The following is an 11,187-nucleotide window of genomic DNA, read 5'->3' on the forward strand; positions in this document are numbered from 1 at the left end:
GTCAGTATAATACACATTCAGATGTTTCAAACAATGTAAATCGCATGTGGTGTGAAAAACAGGATGCATAAAAGATACAAATGGAATGACATGATTTTTATAAAAATGTCCACAACAATAGTTAGCAAAAATGAATAACATTGGTTAATTACAAATACGTGATGAGAATAATGAACGTATTGTAGCAGGATTCTTTCTAAGGGGGGTGGGACGTCAAACGGGACGACTTGCAGAAGGAGAGTCACCACAGGACATTTTAATTTCCACTGCCTATACTTTTAAACATAAATTCGTAAAACTTTGTCAGGATGACCAGAAAGGATTCAGGATTTACAGTTATAGTGACGGAAGTTCAAAAATATAAGAAAATAATTTAATTTTTTGCATTTGTATTTCACCTTTTGTTCACTTACCATTGGCTGCATTTGTTGCTATAGGTACATGTTTCTTCATAAATAAGGGAGATACTTCGATGAATTTTGCATAGCATACAAATCATACTTACAGGTGTATGAAACTAGAATCTTCCAAATCTATTAAAAACTGTGGTCAAAATTGAGATACTTAACTATAAAATTTGAGTTTTTTCTAAACATGAAGTTTAAAATGTAGCAGCACATTCATTTTTTCATAAATTAAATAGTTTCTAGAGTTTCATACACCTTTAAGTACGGTTTGTATGTTGTGCAAAATTCATCAAAGAATCTCTCGTACTTATGAAGAAACGCAACCAATAGAAGTGAAAAAATGATGAACTTTCACATGTAAAAAAATTTAGTTTGATGTTTTTTTTTTAACTTCGACTGCTATGATTGTGAATCCTGAATCCTTCCTGGTCATACTGACAAAGTTTTATGAATTTATTTGTAAAAGTATAGACAGTGGAAACTAAAATGTCCTGTGATGTGTCTCCAAGGTTTGACGCTCAATGCCCCTTAACAAGATGCTATAACAACCAATTGTAATTGCGAGCAACGGCTTAAAACCGTTACAGAAATTTTTGTGTCGTAATTGCAGTTGTTCGTTTAAGATGAGGCGCCCGCATCTCGTGGTCTCGCTTCCCACGCCCGGGTTCGCGGGTTCGATGGTTCGAGTCCCGGCGGGGTCTGGGATTTTCTCTCCCTCGTGATGGCTGGGTGTTGTGTGCTGTCCTTAGGTTAGTTAGGTTTAAGTAGTTCTAAGTTCTAGGGGACTGAAGACCATAGAAGTTAAGTCCCATAGTGCTCAGAACCATTTGAACCATTTTTTAAGATGAGGCACTCGTTTCTGACCGTATGGCTTAAGATCTCAAGCTCTTCAAAAACTCTTTCATCTTATGTAGAATCGTCATTTCGTGTGTTCCTTTGGATTGTGTCCAGATATTAATAAATGCTCTACGAAATAATTATTTTCTTTTTTTTTTTGTGACTTTACTCCCCGCTCCATGCTGTCCAAATTTGACGTCGTTTTGAACAGTGATTCTCTTCGTACAGCGTTTTGAAACTGGAGCTTTTATTACGGACATCCTGTGCATCTATATGCTATTTAGTATTCAAAATGCTCGTAAAATTCTGGTCGGTTTTCGCGTAACTCTTGACAATCGCATCGCACTAGAGCAACATCCAGGCACAAGTGTCCGAAAGATGAGCGAACTCGGTGGCCCTTTGTTTGGGCGCTTCCCCTTGTCAGCGGAGCGCAGCCGCGCCGCGCCGCTCTGCTATCCTATCCTTGGGCCCCGCTGCGCGCCACCCATCACTGCCACGGTGACGAATTCGGGCGCGCCGCCATTCTAATGCGTGCCGACCGCCACGTGCTGCGTTGCGTCGCGGCACTCAGATTTCCTGGGCTTCCCTCTGCCGATCTCCATCACTCCCTGTCCACTCCCGTACTCTCCTGACGCGCAGCCTGCAGGCCGCGACAGCCACCTGCCCCGACACAGCAGATACCCGAGGGCCAGGCAGCGTTTCTTGACATCGCAGTGTGATTGCGCCGCGCTTTTACTTAAAAACTGCGCTAGTTTATAAACGTATTCCTCTTCTAGGTGAATGCAGGTTGTCCAAAGTATTCCATCCTTAACTACGACTGTGAAAGGTTCGCAAAGTACCGATCTATGGGTCCCATAAAGGTTGGATGCGAAACATTTTTCAGTGAACACATGGTGTATCGTGGGGCGATCACTCTCTTTTTAAAATAACTGAAAAGCCGCGATCGGCTTCAATATCGTTTACTAGATGACCGGTTTCAGCACTCTGAAGGTGCTGAAGGTTACATCATTTAACTATATACATTATAAATGGTTTTATAAATGTTAATCCACGTTTCAGGTATGTAGTTCTGTAATAATTGTAACGCATATAGTTAGCTCGTGTAAGCCCTCCCTCAAAGCTGTTATATTATACCTTCACAGATCCGATGATGGTACCTTCAGAGTGCTGAAAACGGTCATCTAGTAAACGATACTGAAGCGATCGTGGCTTTTCAGTTATTTTAAAAACATTTTTCAGTCACAAATCTGCCTTCAGATGACTAAATACAGGAAGAAACTGATACCAGATCTAATCAATAGGGCATATGGTACTTCTACTTGTATTTTAAGTCGCTCAGCTTTCCTTCTGCAAACCACAATCGCGGGCAAGTGCATTGCTCAGATGACAGATAATCTCCTCCTCTACCAATGCAGAACCTTTGCCTGGCACTTTTTCATTCAGATAAACCTGTAAGCACTATAGAATGTTTGCTATTTGTAGAGTAAATTAATTGACCATTTCCGAAGCAGAGAGGATATAAAAAGCAGACTCTCAGTAGCAAAAGAACCATTTCTTAAAAAGAGAAATTTCATAACATCGAATATCGATTTAAGTATGTCTGGTGTGTAGCTTTGTCAGTAAATGAAACGCGGGCGATAATCGGACAGGAAAAGAATAGAAGGTCTTGAAATGTGACGCTGCAGGTGTTGTCAGTTATATAGATACAACAGATAACTAATGACCAGGTATTGAATCGAATCTTGGTGAAAAGATATTTGCTGCACAACTTGACTAAAGGGAGAGATCGATGCGTAAGACACATCCAGATACATCAATTTCGTTATGGAGAAAAATCTGAGGGATACAAATTATACAGACTTTGACGGATACCAAGGCTTCATTACAGTAAACAGGTGCAAGGTGGAGCAGAACGCAGAGATTGATTTGCGTGGAGAGCTGTCTCAAATCGGTCTCTGTGAGGACGGGACGTGAGTCGTGCTTGGGTTGCTCAGTTGGTAGAGCACTTGCCCGCGAAAGGCAAAGGTCCTGAGTTCGAGTCTCGGTCCGGCACACAGTTTTAATCTACCAGGAAGTTTCGACGATAATATCGTTGGTTGGTTGGTTGATTTGGGGAGGGGACGAAACAGCGAGGTCATCCGTCCCATGACGATAATGTGGCAGCTGTACCGTACAGCGAAAGTAGCGGTGACACTGAAACTGGCGTATTGCAATTAAGTGTAATTTTTATTTGCTGAACACGTAGCATGTATTAAATAAGAAAACTAGGTCTACAGTAATCTAAACGTATCTCTGTAATTTGCGGCTCTGTATCACGAAGATTTGTCAGGTTGTGCTCACATAATAGAACAAACTGAATTGGTGAATATTTCTCGCCTTCCGGCATTCCTTTTGCGTCTCTGAATTACTCTAAAAACGTCACGATCTCTTTTGCGGTGTTGCTGTCGTAACCGGTAAACTTTCAGAGACGCTTCTCTCCAGAAGTATGACGATTGTTTTATCGTACTGCCGACTACAGTCTGTATCCGTTTCTTCCTTGAAGCTTGTCTGTATCGAATTCGCACTTCCAGTGTTCTTCATGAAACGGACAGTCTCTTTAGCAGCATAAGACGTGGAATAAACCACTGCAACCTCATTTATTAAATAATCGTCATCGAAAATGTACTTCGGGACTGTGTTCGAAAAATGTGTAAGGCACACATAATGCTGACAGGACGAAGTGCCTTTCGTATATTACCGCCTCAGTCAGTGCAAATAAAATCGTATTAAAAAGCTGGAAATTTACTCCTGACAATTTGAATAATGTTTCCTCTATGTAGTTCTCAATAAATTCCCCAGATTGTTTTTCTTCTTACAGAAGAGAGTTGTTAACGACTATGCTTCGCAGTCCTGATCTTGACAAAGTGAACAGTAATAGATATGTTACAAATTTTCCTATATGTATCGGTCGTATACCCGTTGTAAATTCATATGCATTCATGCTTACGGCCTGGATGGTGCTGGGAATAATACTGCCTCATACATCATCGGCGTGTTTTTCACTGTTTCGTGATACTGTCGCAAGATGAAGCAAAATGTTGGAGATATCGACATGCACCAGTTCTGAACCAACGCTTAAAAGCTTCTGCCATAAAGTGCGAAAACCTGCACATATAGAATTAATTACCGTAGCTTTCAATGGAACTGGTAATGCTTCAGAACTTACACTTTGTCGTCTTCTGCAGGCGTGGGCAAATGTATGATGGATGTATGGCGGACCCGTAAGGAGAATAGAGCACTTGCAACAGTACACTTAGTGGACTCCTTATTAGCCAGTAACGAAAATCGTCTTTCTCACTCAGGATGTAGCCTTTCGAAAAAAGTTTCACTTTAGCACTGTCCTTCATCTCAGGTTCTCGCACCGTGATCCTAGAGCGATCGACTGAGCGGCGCTCGGGTAACTGTAAATAGGCTGCAGGGCAATTCGAGCGTGTGACGCTCGAACGAATTTCAAGGAAGTCATGTGCAACTGCTCCCCCAGTCCAAAGCGGCCATACAGACATCTGATAGTCTTACACGGAGCTACATACAGCGAGCAATTCAAGCGAGCATAAACGTCAGATGCAGACCTGTAGTGAGTAGTATCTTACTGATATCCCTTTCCCTCTGAAATTCTCATCGCATTAGATCCTTAACATATAGTCACGGTGTCCTCTAAACTACGCCCAGTGAATTTGCGACCAGAAAAACGTCGAGGGGAAGGTCCACTAATCTCCCCGTCCAATCTCTGCAATTTGCCTGTCAGGTATATGAGCCGACGGCTCTAGGTGCGTCAACACAGACCATATTTTGCGGCAATGTGCGGCCGACGTAGTCTTGCTGGCGACGCTATTACAAGGTGATGTATCAAATGGCAGTATTGCTGCATGGCTGGGCAATATTGCTGATGAAAACAGGCTGCTGCAAGTAGTTGCCGGTGCATTGCCTAGTGTGTTTTCCACCTTGTCTGTGCAGACTCCCCCCCCCCCCCCCCCCGCCATCTCTCTCTCTCTCTCTCTCTCTCTCTCTCTCTCTCTCTCTCTCTCTCTCTCTCTCTCTCAGCCTAGCTTCCTGCTTTTTCTTACACCTACATCACTGCGGCGCCAAGTAGTGTGAAACAACTTTGTTTCGCTTAATTTCGAAAACTGGTCGTGCTTACGTAGAGGCACACGATGTGTTTGTTGTTAACTAGAATTCAGAAATGAGCAAGCCAGACAACCACGAAGTTCGTGACTTAATACGCACGACCTGTCATTCTCGCTGTTACCCTCTTAGTACTCATAGATCTGCAGTAGTTAGTAAGACTTTTATTCTACGTAGGCTCTTAAGACGAATCTCATCCTATCGCCACATCTGAGTCATTTCATTGTTCAGCGAGATCTTCGAATCCAACCTCTCCCGACATATCCATCAACACCTGAACCAAAACCATCTTCTTCCAAGTAACAAGTGTGGCTTCCGTCTGTTTTTCCTCTGATGACCACCACCTGCTTCTCACCTACCTCCTGTCCCAACATGTGCCGTAAATCTGCTATTTTCTATGTCCCTGGACATAGAGAAGGCCTATGACTTTGTATGGCATTCGGACTCTTTATCAAACTCCAGACATATGCGCTCCAACTATGTCCGTCTAATCGTCCATTCTTTTGTCACTGTTAACAATACCAGTTCCTGTACCTACCATCCACTGTAGGAGGGCCCCAAGGCTCCGTCCTCTCCCCTCTATTTTATCTCCTCTACAATGCTGATACACAAAAATCACCCTCACCACATCCTTCAGTATGCTGATGACACTGCTTTCCTCACTCTCTACCCTACACTCCAGAAATCCCAACGATCCCTCGAGATCCACTTCAAGTAGTTGGTGTAACCTCAAGATCAACTGCTCCAAAACTTAGGCAGTTATTATCGGAGGAACCACCTGTAGCTATGCAGCATCCGCCTCCATGACTGCTACCTAACCATTTACGACTGCCTTGTCTAATTAACCATCTTGGACTAACCCTCATCTGGCAGCTCACCTACTAAACATCCAACAGGAAGCCCGCAAGGAACTAAAATTACTAAAACTATTAACTGGCCGAACTATTCACCACGCCACAACCCTGACCCGACCCATTCTCTGCTATGCAAATGTTGCAAGGATCTCCACCCCATCAAAGTCCTATAAGTCGCTCCAAATCCTCGAATGCCATGCACACCGTCTCGCTTTTCACATCCGTGTACCTTCCCCCACAAGGATCCTGTCCCGTCTTATCAAATTCCCACCCCTCATCATCCACATCGAAAACCTCCGCTTCTCCTATATTATCTGGAAACTAGATTCCACTAACCCCTTGTCTCTCCACTGATCAACACTGCCATGCCTTCGGAATCACGTCCCTCTATCCCTACAGCTACACACACTCCGTATCTTTTCTCAACGCAACTTCAGTCAACTTTACTCTTTCTCATCTGTCCCACATCAGGACTCCTCTCTCCATTTCCCTCTCCAACCATCCATATCCCTCTCTACACGCCACACGCCACACTTTCCCGCTATCCGCTTCACCTGCTACCTATCATCTCCATAGTTTCTCTACCTTACAGACTCCTATGTCTTTATCCACACTGCTCAACCTTATAGAACATATTCTGTCCTCCAATGCTTCTCACCCACTGCAGGTCCTTCAGATTTTGAATACAAGTGTGGTGCTGAAGTGCTTTTTCATAGAAGAATATCACCACATTGCAAGTGTATTGTTTAAATTGCATCGAAAACCTCCGCTTCTCCTATATTATCTGGAAACTAGATTCCACTAACCCCTTGTCTCTCCACTGATCAACACTGCCATGCCTTCGGAATCACGTCCCTCTATCCCTACAGCTACACACACTCCGTATCTTTTCTCAACGCAACTTCAGTCAACTTTACTCTTTCTCATCTGTCCCACATCAGGACTCCTCTCTCCATTTCCCTCTCCAACCATCCATATCCCTCTCTACACGCCACACGCCACACTTTCCCGCTATCCGCTTCACCTGCTACCTATCATCTCCATAGTTTCTCTACCTTACAGACTCCTATGTCTTTATCCACACTGCTCAACCTTATAGAACATATTCTGTCCTCCAATGCTTCTCACCCACTGCAGGTCCTTCAGATTTTGAATACAAGTGTGGTGCTGAAGTGCTTTTTCATAGAAGAATATCACCACATTGCAAGTGTATTGTTTAAATTGTATATATTTTTCGTGTTTTTTGCTGACCGTCAATTATTAGTTTAATATAAAACGAAAACAGTCCTCATATTCTTTCTTATCTTCGTTATATTTTTAAGAATGCCCACGGCTGAAGAACGCATTATTGTACCGCTAACAGCCCCGGGGCAGGGGGAATGAAATAAAGAAAAAGATTCAAGACGACTAAACTTCTTTAAAACTCCATCAGATTTTCCGTTTTTTTGCATTGCCATTTTTCGCAGCAATACTTATTCTTTTTTCCGTGTTAAGCTTATTGCAATTAAGGAGTATTTTACACCAGGCGCGTTTTGCTTTTATTCGCAAACCGTCGCCTGTAGTCACTGACTTTTCTTTGTCTCTTGTTTACATATTGTGCAAACACTGCTTTTTCTTTTTTGCAGAATATGTAAACAAGAGGCAAAAAATACTAACGGCGACAGACGATGCTTTGTAAATAAACGCAAAACGCGTCTGGTGTGAAATACTCTTTGCTTGTAGTAAGCTTAACACGGAAAAACCAGTGATCATTGAGTCGTCAGGGGCAGCAATTTGTGAGGTTTTTTTTTTTTTATTGCGGTTCTTGTATACGTTACTTTTCATGCCCCATAACTCTACACGTAGATGTATTGCATTCATGAAATTGACAGTTCTCTCACTGTAAACGTCAACCTCAGTAAAATGTTGTCATTAACATTTAGTTGTTATTTCAAACTATTTTAATGAATTCCTTGAAAGTTCAAACGCCTTGTACGTCTACATCTACAGGCTGATAATTATTGAACTGTATGAAGAAGAACGTAAATTAATTACACACTATGGCGTGCACACACTTTATTCAATATGTAAACATGACTACTGCAGATTTATGTTATGTCGTGTTCGGTATCATTAGCGATGATGTGGGCAAACGAATAGCGAAATCCTGCGTGAGCTGCTGAAGTGTCAGAACATCGATGCTGTCGATGACATCCTGAATGGCTGTTTTCAGCTCACCAATGGTTTTAGAGGTTATTGCTGTAGCCCCACAGGAGTGGCACGTGTTCAGATCGGGAGAATATGGTGGCCCATCGAGGCCCACGCCAGTGTCCTCTGGGCACCCCTGTGTGAGAACGCGGTCCCCACGGTGCTTCTCCAGGAATCAAACACTCTCGTGCTTCGATGGGAGCTCCCTTTTGCCATGAAACGCATCTTGTCGAAATCAGGGTCACTTCGGATAATGGGATGAAATCATTTTCCAAAACCTTTACGTACCATCAATGAATATCGCACCCATTATTCTGTGACTGGACATGGCACATCGCACAGTCACCCGTTGAGAGTATAGAGACTTCTCCATCGTGAAATTCCGACTCTTAGTCCCAAAAATTTGCTTATTGGCGAATCCATCCGAAATGAACTGGGCTTCATCGCTAAACCAAACCATGCATGCGCATACCAATTCCCATCATGCCCAGCGGCTAATCCTGCAGTTTGAAAGTCGCAACGCAAACCGTTCATAAGTTATGACGATTTTGTTTCATATAGTTCAGTAATTGTCACCCTGCACATCTACATCGATACTCCGCAGGCTACCGTGAGGTGCGTGGCGGAGGTTACCCTGTATCACTTCGTGTCATGTTCCCTCATTCACTTCACCTATCTGGCTTTCGTTCACTTCGCGGACATAGTGTGGTTCGTGTAAATACTCCTGGCCTGGAAATGTTTTGCCGCAGCTTCGAGTTTTCATGTCTCGCATATTTACGATACCAGCATCAAGCATACCACATAGGAACAGTATTACCTGTGTTTCTATCCGAAAACGAATTGGACCCTCTTCTTTACAGGCTTTTGGGTCTAATATGTCAGATTAAGTAAACCAATATTTTATGCCTTCTGGTCTCAAAGTTTTCCAGCCACGAAACTAGTAATAGATAATTTACACATTAATTATTAGTGTGGATTCCCAACACATTTTTAGAATAAAAGTGGACCATTTTTCGTGTGGAATTATAAATATCCTTCTGTTACATTGTAGTTGACTAAGATGTATTCACAAAGTTATTATAGGAAATGAATCGACTCTGTATCACATAGTTTCTGAACAAAAAGTCGAACAAGGGGAAGAACAGGTATGAAAAAGTCTGCACTGTATATGTTTGCATTACGTGTATTATAAAAATAAGACACCGGTTATTGATGGGTCAGCTGTACGGCAGTAGTATTATATGGTACTATAAAATTGTACTTTTATGTTAAACTGGAAACTTTTGTCGAGAAAATCAGCAAATTTCTTTATTAAATAAGAATAAAATGCTTTTGTTATTTTCGCGCGTCTTTCGTTTTTAAGAACCCAAGCTAGTTTACATGAATAAATTATTTCGATAGTTTGCTTTGAATCATTGTCACCAGAAATTACGTGCTCCCTTCTCTAAATCTCTACCATCTCCTTCCTAACTTCCCTTCCCACAGCATCTCAATGAATTGTGATATTCCAGAATGAGATTTTCACTCTGCAGCGGAGTGTGCGCTGATATGAAACTTCCTGGCAGATTAAAACTGTGTGCCCGACCGAGACTCGAACTCGGGACCTTTGCCTTTCGCGGGCAAGTGCTCTACCAACTGAGCTACCGAAGCACGACTCAGGTCCGGTACTCACAGCTTTACTTCTGCCAGTATCCGTCTCCTACCTTCCAAACTTTACAGAAGCTCTTCTGGCAGAAGTAAAGCTGTGAGTACCGGACGTGAGTCGTGCTTCGGTAGCTCAGTTGGTAGAGCACTTGCCCGCGAAAGGCAAAGGTCCCGAGTTCGAGTCTCGGTCGGGCACACAGTTTTAATCTGCCAGGAAGTTTCAATTGTGATATTAATATATAATTACAGTTTGATCATATATAATTAGTTATGGACGTTCTGGTAATCTATGTGATAAGATTAGCCAACGGCCTTGCCCTAGAGTTAACACAGGATCACCTAAGTTAAGCGCTGTCGGGCATGGTTAGGACTTGGATGGGTGACCATACGGTTTGCCGAACACTGTTGACTAGTGGGGTGTACTCAGCCCTTGTGAGCCAATTGATGAGCTACGTGACTGAAAACAAACGGCTCCGGTCACGAAAACTGACAACGGCTGAGAGAGCGGTGTGCTGACCACATGCCCCTCCAGATCCGCATCCAGTGATGCCTGTTTATGACGATGACATGGCGGTCGGTCGATCGGTATCGTTGGGCCTTCCGACGCCTCTTCGGGCGGAATTTAGCTTATCTTATGTGATAAGAAATCTGGAATTTTTAATTGGTAGTACTTACTTTAGGAACTGACTGTTATTGTAAAATGGTCTGAGTCAACTCCAGCAAATCACTCCGAAAAACCGATTTTCATAAATGGCAGGTGTCATATCCATATCAACATGTGACGATTCCTTAATTGACGATATGTTTCTACGTTACCTTGGTACAGGATATAAGCTGGCACCCTAGACGACCTTAGCTGCAATAAAAAAGAGTTGACAGATAATTTATCTATCAAAAACTAAACGTTTCCTTGAACGGGAGTTTCTGGTTTCAGTACTAGGTAAATGTGGCCTCAGAGCGAAGAAAGATAACTCTTGGTCGACCAAGCTGGTTTCAGCAATGTCATCGCAGAATCCTGGACTTTTGTGACATTAAGTTCAGCAGCTAATTCTTATACTGAAACCTCTTCCGGTTCGAAGTACTCTACGTCAGGAGTC

General features: G+C 42.7%; 2 non-coding genes across 2 annotated transcripts; one reads left to right on the top strand and one right to left on the bottom strand.

Moving 5' to 3' along the window:
- Positions 1 to 10,022: 10,022 nt before the first annotated feature.
- Trnas-cga (transfer RNA serine (anticodon CGA)) lies at positions 10,023 to 10,097 on the bottom strand. The gene has a single exon. It is a non-coding gene; the product is annotated as a tRNA-Ser (tRNA).
- Positions 10,098 to 10,211: 114 nt separating this feature from the next.
- Positions 10,212 to 10,286, top strand: Trnas-cga (transfer RNA serine (anticodon CGA)). Its single transcript has one exon. It is a non-coding gene; the product is annotated as a tRNA-Ser (tRNA).
- The last annotated feature ends 901 nt before the right edge of the window (positions 10,287 to 11,187 follow it).

The sequence above is a fragment of the Schistocerca gregaria genome, chromosome 4 (assembly GCF_023897955.1).
Source record: "Schistocerca gregaria isolate iqSchGreg1 chromosome 4, iqSchGreg1.2, whole genome shotgun sequence".
Classification (NCBI taxonomy): Eukaryota; Metazoa; Arthropoda; class Insecta; order Orthoptera; family Acrididae; genus Schistocerca; species Schistocerca gregaria.